This window comes from Petromyzon marinus, chromosome 17 (assembly GCF_048934315.1).
Source record: "Petromyzon marinus isolate PM22_M1 ecotype Great Lakes invasive population chromosome 17, UKy_Petmar_22M1.pri1.0, whole genome shotgun sequence".
NCBI classification, from domain to species: domain Eukaryota; kingdom Metazoa; phylum Chordata; class Hyperoartia; order Petromyzontiformes; family Petromyzontidae; genus Petromyzon; species Petromyzon marinus.
In genome coordinates, this window is record NC_133683.1 from 19,513,124 (window position 1) to 19,521,097 (window position 7,974).

Consider the following 7,974-nt stretch of genomic DNA (forward strand, 5'->3'; position numbering starts at 1 on the left):
TACCGCCAAATGAAGGCGTCTCACCACCTCTCGGCACTGTGCGGACAACACTGAAAAAGGAACGGCAATTTGTGAATGAAAACAAAAAAAGCCGTGTGAAAATGGGCCCTTTTGCGCATAAACAAATTATAAGGGTAGGTTTATAGTCACTGGGAGAGCAAGTGATCGTGGCTTGTTGTCTGCTGTGGGAACAAAGACGATCAATTGATTGCCTTGGCTGGCAATAAGCTCCACCCACACTTCTTCCCTCCCCCATTGCAACGTCAGACCTTTTCAGTTGGGCCTGCTTGACTTTTTTAAAAACCGACATGGAGCACGTGGTTTTCGTTGGACGCAGACCAGTAGTAATAGATGCATGCTCATCTCATGCTTTTACCCTAAAATGGTGGGCCCTAAACATAGGGGAGCCGCGGTGGCGAGATGTTCACTACCTCGCTTGGTATACAGGATCCCGACCCTGATGCCTGTATATTTGGAGTTTGCGTGTTTCGCTCCCCGTCATCACGTGGATTTTTCTCCGGGTCCTTCGGGTTTCCCCTCCACATTTAGAAACATGGGTTTACAGTGTTTGGCTGTTATAAAGTTCGACGTGATATGCCACTTCGTTGAGCTATCATTTGTGACCAGGTCGCTTTTGAAAAAGAGCTATATATATCAGTGGGCCTTACCTGGTAAAATAAAAAGTTTAGTTTAATTTTTAGTATGTAGCCAGAATCTACTACCTGGTAATAGAGTTAGGAAGGGGGGCCCGACCCACCATGCATGCCCTTGGACTGGATATGGTGAAGACACTGCACAAAATACCCTCGGACTTGTTGAAGAACATTGGGTCCCCCAAGAATACCCTGGAACTTGTTGGTGCTGCCTTGGCTGCTCTGGCTGTCTTTAAAGCTCGATGTTGGTACTGGGCCTTGCTTGCTTTCCCCCATGTGATGGTGGTGCTCTTTCTCCTATGTATGTATCCCTGTCCAGACTACCCCCCCCACTCACCCCATGTAAGCTTTCTCAGGCTTCCGTCACAACCTATTTGTCTTCGTTCTCTCTTGATCTCTCCACATCCTGGATACTCTAAATAGCTTCCACCTCTATGCAGCTCTCCAGCAGAGCCACCACAGTAACAATTAGGTGGTGTGGTGATGGCAGAGCCATCATTCCAGGCATCACAGTGGAGGTTACTGATAAACTGCTCTCAGATGATGCATTCAACGAGCTCCTCTTTGGAGCGGTGCTGTGGTTGAAGGTAGCATCCAACCAGAGTGTGCCTTTTTGGCCCAAGATGCATGCGTGGAATTGAGATGTATACTTTTAACTCCAGAATCACAGCCCAAGCAATTGAGGACTGGATAGCTGACTTCAAATGGTTACTTCCCAAATCTCGCCCAGGACTTTATAGGTAATCTATGTTTCACCCTTGAGAAGGTGCCAGATGCTTTTCCAACTGGTCTTTTGGTGAGGCATATAAACAAGTGGTACATTCAAAGGTCAGAAGGAAAGCTCCCTGCCGACAAAGTTGCTGTTTCGCGGAGGGGATGGCATCTTCAGCCCCTGCTCCTGCTGCCTCTCTTGAATCGTGGCTCCTCTTTGTATGCAGCATTCTTTTATGCCACCGCTGCCACCAGACGAAGGGGAGTGAACAGAGGAGTCAAACACGTGGGTGGTGTCTGAGTATTTATTCCTCAGACTACGCATAGGGAATTGAGCACTGCACTCGGCAAAAGACCCCGAATAATGGCTGCCCTTGCCGGTCCCCGACTCTCGACTTTTCCATCAGCCGTTGAAGCTTCAATTTCCGTTGGTGTTCGCCTTTTTGAATGTCGTGGCCAATCAGCTGGTCATTTGCCAAGGCAGCTCTTGAATCCCTTTGGCTGCTCTGCTCAACCAATCAGGGCTCAGGCCGGCACTCTATTTCAGCCAATCGAAGGCTCTCCGTGCCCTATTCAAACCGGCAAATAGGTTAGCAGTCGCGAGCAATGCCGACAGTGAATGAATGAATTGATATGATCATCTCTAGGTGTCCTTTACAGTACGAGGGTTTCCCAAATTCCAGTCCTCGCGGCCAACCACCACGCTACATCTTTCCACGTTTACCAATCTATTTCCCATTCAAATACAAATGGACTCGTTCCACGCTGCACGCGCCCGATGGGCGTTAAAACACAGGCCACCTGACGCGCTAAGCAATTAATGCTGTCCGCGTCACGTGGAAAACGTGTAAACACACGTAACTGCCATTTGTCACCACAGCGCTCGTGCCAGGCTATGTCATGTTAAGGCCACGTTAAGTTTAGAACGCCCGCTGGCAGGAGGTCATGGGGCAGACCCAGGTGCCATGGGTCGCCTGACTGAAATGACTGGGTGATGCACCACCTGTGCCCCCTACTGTGCCAACTTGCTGTTTTTTAACCACCCGGCGCTCCACTCGTTAATGTGAGCGTCGCTCCTCTGTCCTCCATTGTTGCTGGAATGGCGACTGCCCCCAACTGCCCAGCAGCGTCCACAGAGGCCGATCTTGACGCCGCTGGTAACCAGTCATCGGCAAGTCCACTCAGCTCCACATTTTCTTGTACCACATCACTCCATCTCTTCTCTAGCCTGTGCCGTGCCAGTTTAGCCCCCTCTATCCGGCCGAACAAAGCTGTTTCGGCATACGATGGCTGGGCATGCGGGCTACATGACCCAGCCATACATACGTGCACTGTTTAACAATCGGGCGTGTGCAGTGTGGAACTAATTAATTTGAATGGCAGGACTGGAGTTTGCGAAATGGTGTGATAACACAGTTAGCCGGACCAACTCCCAAATAGTCATACACCAATTTAGGCCCTCTCGTTTTACGTACTTTCGCTATACCGTGCCCAACTTGATACCTAATCCTATTTATGGACTGTGGTACCTCGCCATAAGGTACTTGATTTTTATGAACTTTACCACTTAGACCCAACATTGTTCAAGTTACATGGCGACATTCAGGCACCAGATGACGCCCACGCGTTGGCATCCCTGACTGGCTTTAGTCTCTTTCATTTGTCCACGTGTAGTGACATCGCTGGATGTCAACATGTTGCGTGCAGTGCCGGACATAGAGGGGCACGGCGTGCGGTGTAGCGACATCGCGGATACCACAGTGGTGTGGGTGTAGTACCGGCCCTAGAGGGGCCCGGTGAGCGCTGAATGAAAGCGCTGGATGGGACCACGCTTAGTGTGCAGTGCCGACCCTACAGGACAGGGTGTGTGGGTACCGGCCGAGGATGAGGTTACTCGAGGCCATGGCACTCTGGTTGACCCGGGAGGACACGTGACCAGTTCAGTCTACAAAGGGGCCCCAAGTCGGGGCTAGGGGTGGTCACGTGATTGGGACCCAGATCCTCCCCGAGGATTCTGGAAGGTGGACGTGGCCGAGAGGGACCAGGTTTCTTGTTCATCCTTGAATAAACCTTCGTCTACGTTCTACGGTCAACGAGTCTCCAACACGTGGACCCTGACCGTAGCTGTTGGTCCCGGTCTGTAGTAGCAGTTACATTGTAACTAGTGTAGTTAGCCTGGTGGGCACCACCATAGGTTGTTATTCAACCTATCTACGTGACTTTACCGAAAGACCCAAAGAATATGAATATAGGTTGTAGTTCTGTTAAGGGGAAATTACCCCATGTGTTGGACGTTAATAAATATGTTGCCTCCAAGTCTTCGTCTGCGATTCAGATGAACCCATTACACACGTACAGTACTATTGATATTTTTTCCACACATACCGTATTTATGGTCATTTTTTTGTTTATCCCAAGTATTGACTATTTTGTATATGATAAACAACGAACAATAATACATACAGTGAGGGAAAAAAAGTATTTGATCCTTTGCTGATTTTGTACGTTTGCCCACTGACAAAGAAATGATCAGTCTATAATTTTAATGGTAGGTTTATTTGAACAGTGAGAGACAATAACAACAAAATCCAGAAAAACGCATGTAAAGAATGTTATAAATTGATTTGCATTTTAGTGAGGGAAATAAGTATTTGACCTCCTCTCAATCAGAAAGATTTCTGCCTCCCAGGTGTATTTTATACAGGTAACGAGCTGAGATTAGGAGCACACTCTTAAAGGGAGTGCTCCTAATCTCAGCTTGTTACCTGTATAAAAGACACCTGTCCACAGAAGCAATCAATCAATCAGATTCCAAACTCTCCACCATGGCCAAGACCAAAGAGCTCTCCAAGGATGCCAGGGACAAGATTGTAGACCTACACAAGGCTGGAATGGGCTACAAGACCATTGCCAAGCAGCTTGGTGAGAAGGTGACAACAGTTGGTGCGATTATTCGCAAATGGAAGAAACACAAAAGAACTGTCAATCTCCCTCGGCCTGGGGCTCCATGCAAGATCTCACCTCGTGGAGTTGCAATGATCATGAGAACGGTGAGGAATCAGCCCAGAACTACAAGGGAGGATCTTGTCAATGATCTCAAGGCAGCTGGGACCATAGTCACCAAGAAAACAATTGGTAACACACTACGCCGTGAAGGACTGAAATCTTGCAGCGCCCGCAAGGTCCCCCTGCTCAAGAAAGCACATATACATGCCCGTCTGAAGTTTGCCAATGAACATCTGAATGATTGAGAGGACAACTGGGTGAAAGTGTTGTGGTCAGATGAGACCAAAATGGAGCTCTTTGGCATCAACTCAACTTGCCGTGTTTGGAGGAGGAGGAATGCTGCCTATGACCCCAAGAACACCATCCCCACCGTCAAACATGGAGGTGGAAACATTAGGCTTTGGGTTTGTTTTTCTGCTAAGGGGACAGGACAACTTCACCGCATCAAAGGGACGATGGACGGGGCCATGTACCATCAAATCTTGGGTGAGAACCTCCTTCCCTCAGCCAGGGCATTGAAAATGGGTCGTGGATGGGTATTCCAACATGACAATGACCCAAAACACATGACCAAGGCAACAAAGGAGTGGCTCAAGAAGAAGCACATTAAGGTCCTGGAGTGGCCTATCCAGTCTCCAGACCTTAATCCCATAGAAAATCTGTGGAGGGAGCTGAAGGTTCGAGTTGCTAAACGTCAGCCTCGAAACCTTAATGACTTGGAGAAGATCTGCAAAGAGGAGTGGGACAAAATCCCTCCTGAGATGTGTGCAAACCTGGTGGCCAACTACAAGAAACGTCTGACCTCTGTGATTGCCAACAAGGGTTTTGCCACCAAGTACTAAGTCATGTTTTGCAGAGGGGTCAAATACTTATTTCCCTTATTAAAATTCAAATCAATTTAAAACATTTTTGACTGCGTTTTTCTGATTTTGTTGTTGTTATTCTCTCACTGTTCAAATAAACCTACCATTAAAATTATAGACTGATCATTTCTTTGTCAGTGGGCAAACGTACAAATCAGCAGGGGATCAAATACTTTTTTCCCTCACTGTACAGTATAACGGATAAAGTAATATATCTTAATATTTCAATCAAACACACTTACTTTTCACAGATGCACAATGGGTTTACTGAGCAAATTTTATAGGAATAGGTTTTACCCTTTTAACTGGCACAAAAACTGACACCTTTATTCAAGGCATCATGTTTGCAATAACCACAACACAAGCAGTCAAAATACAAACAAAAAAGACAACTCTGATAATAATATGCACTGTCATTATCAGTGTTGTCTTTTTTGTTTGCATTTTGACTGCTTGTGTTGTGGTTATTGCAAACATGATGCCTTGAATAAAGGTGTCAGTTTTTGTGCCAGTTAAAAGGGTAAAACCTATTCCTATATCTTGTTTCTGGCAAAGGAGGTCTTATAATGTAAATGCTCACCCCGAGCCCTCAATACTCTGATAGTGCGCTGTTTTTGAGTTGTACGCCTTTTGGCGTCTTCTGGTCCAACACCAATGGAGACTAGGCTCTAAGAAAAGCTGTCTCGGGTGTGGACCAATCAAATTCAAGGACAGTGCATATTATTATCAGAGTTGTCTTTTTTGTTTGCATTTTGACTGCTTGTGTTGTGGTTATTGCAAACATGATGCCTTGAATAAAGATGTCAGTTTTTGTGCCAGTTAAAAGGGTAAAACCTATTCCTATATCTTGTTTCTGGCAAAGGAGGTCTCATAATGAGCAAATTTTGTTTAGGTACTTTACCAACATCCCATCTCTTTGCTTCGATTTAAGTTTAGATTTACGTTCCGGTTTTCAGGAGCCGAATCATGAGCGTACACCGGAGTATGCTTGCTATAAAATAACTAGCTTTGTTTTCCCGTCCTAGGACAGAAGCTGTAATATTTACGAAAACATTGAGCAGAGTAATAATTGTATCGTGTGTAAATTTAATGGCAGTGAATCTTGCACGAAGCTACGTCATAAAACACCTCACTTCATTAAACTGTAGCACCGTTAATAACTGACCTTCAATTTGTTCAAATTCACTGCTCTGATACTTTATTCTCTTTTGCTCTCGGTCGCTGGGGTTGAAATTAATTGGAACATTTGTTGCTGCGTAGAATTATTTATTAGAGTCACTTTCAATAAAGAAACGTGAAACTCAAAGCGAATTTGCTAAAAATATATATTTCCACTCGACCTTCTGCGTGAGTGTAAAAATGTATCCGCTCATGAATATTAATGACGGGATGGGGGGAGGGGCATGTGGAGTTTAACACGTAGGCTTTCGCGACCAATATTATTCATAATAAACGTTTTTGGATTAGATCGCGTGATTTATAAATGTGTCGTAACCCTCCACCACCCGACACGGCCAATCAGTAAAAAAGTGTCACGTTGACAAAAGGGGTGAGGAGGGTTGTCAAAGCCAGGAGTGGGCGTAGTGGTGTGTGCATCTCGAGTTAGGTGGTGTGTGCATCTCGAGTTAGGTGGTGTGTGCATCTCGAGTTAGGTGGTGTGTGCATCTCGAGTTAGGAGGCGATTATTCCGGACGTCCGCGTTGATTCGTAACAATAACTCTGTGGCCAGGGAGTATATGGGGGAAGGATCGTTGCCCGAAACGTTGCCTGTTATATAATCTTCATTTTTTTGCAGGCCACAGACAGTGTTAGCGACGAACGTGTCCTGGTGTTTTGTTATTTGTGCGCCGCCGCAAACGCAGCATCAGTAAATAATTTTCTCAGTTGTATCTTTCGTTAACAAAAAATAAAAACCGAGTCAGGAAAACCGGCAGCTGTTTCAGTAAAAAAAACCTCCCCAGATTTTATTAAGAAAGCTACCCACCCACATTGTTTACACATGCCGCGTCGGGAAATCGAATCGAACCTCGCCACAACTCATCAGGAACCATTCACCTCTGCATGCAGCTATTGCACACTCGAAATGAAAGACGTGGGCAGGTGCTCCAAATCGAGGGCAAACACATTTATTGTGGTTAATCTGTAAGATGCAACAGCACGTGGTGTCACACACAGCAATTCTTGAACCGAGTCGCCATTAACCACGTGACTAGTGTACAAGTGCGGTTATTCAATAACCCTGCCAGCCACCTACAGGCCCAACTCAGTCATCACATGCTGCTGTATACACATTTATTGATGCACTGCACAGCACCTCAGGACTTTCACAGTACCAGACTTTACTCCCTGGCTGCACAAGGAAATAATTAAAAGGGTGATGCATTCCTAATGTACCACACAGCCTTCACGCGCGCGACCCCACTCTGTTGAGTGAGAAATCACGACGAATGGCACCATCAACGAGGCCGCCGAACATCGATCATCGATCTCCCGGTCTCCAGAACAACAACAACAACAAAGATCACCCGTGAAGCCTTAACAGACTGTTGGGGCAAGTGCTGTTAGCGAGCACCTACGAAGGCCGGCACGGCGCACGAGTGGGTGGGTAGCCAGCACCACGCCCGACCGCCTTTGTCTCCCCAGTGGCGATATTTACGACACACCGAACCAGATACTCATTTGAGTCTGAGTCGACCTAGGGGGAGGCCCAGGACCGATTCAGACAATCGTCACCGGTGTTG

The 7,974-nt window shown here is 46.5% G+C and overlaps 1 protein-coding gene across 3 annotated transcripts in view; it reads right to left on the reverse strand.

The window, feature by feature from the left end:
* LOC116943203 (uncharacterized) overlaps positions 1-205 on the reverse strand; it is a 46,344-nt gene extending 46,139 nt beyond the window's left edge. For all 3 annotated transcript variants that reach the window (XM_032955860.2, XM_076067704.1, XM_076067703.1), the window contains exon 1: positions 4-205. The gene's annotated coding sequence lies outside the window, so the exon portion shown is untranslated. The remainder of the gene's footprint in view (positions 1-3) is intronic.
* Positions 206-7,974: the final 7,769 nt, after the last annotated feature.